This window comes from Centrocercus urophasianus, unplaced genomic scaffold (assembly GCF_019232065.1).
Source record: "Centrocercus urophasianus isolate 14NV4802_14NV808 unplaced genomic scaffold, USGS_Curo_1.0 seq_1279, whole genome shotgun sequence".
Taxonomy (NCBI): domain Eukaryota; kingdom Metazoa; phylum Chordata; class Aves; order Galliformes; family Phasianidae; genus Centrocercus; species Centrocercus urophasianus.
This window is the reverse complement of record NW_024884452.1, coordinates 93191-93630: the sequence shown is the minus strand read 5'-3', so window position 1 is coordinate 93630 and position 440 is coordinate 93191.

The window sequence follows — 440 nt, the reverse complement described above, 5'->3', positions numbered from 1 at the left end:
CTCTCTGCGTCTCTCTGCGTCTCTCTGCGTCTCTCTGCGTCTCTCTGCGTCTCTCTGCGTCTCTCTGCGTCTCTCTGCGTCTCTCTGCGTCTCTCTCTGTCTCTCTCTGTCTCTCTCTGTCTCTCTCTGTCTCTCTCTGTCTCTCTCTGTCTCTCTCTGTCTCTCTCTGTAGCTACGTCAGGGGAGATTCAAGCTGGACATTAGGAAGTATTACTTTTCAGAAAGGGTGGTCAGGCACTGGAATGGACTGCCCAGGGAGGTGGTGGAGTCACCGACCCTGGGGGTGTTCAAGGAAAGACTGGATGTTGTGTTGAGAGACATGGTTTAGTGGGAGCTATTGGTAATAGGTGAACGGTTGGACTGGATGAGCTTTTAGGTCTTTTCCAACCTTGGTGATTCTATGATTCTATGATTCTATGATTCTATGATTCTATGATTCT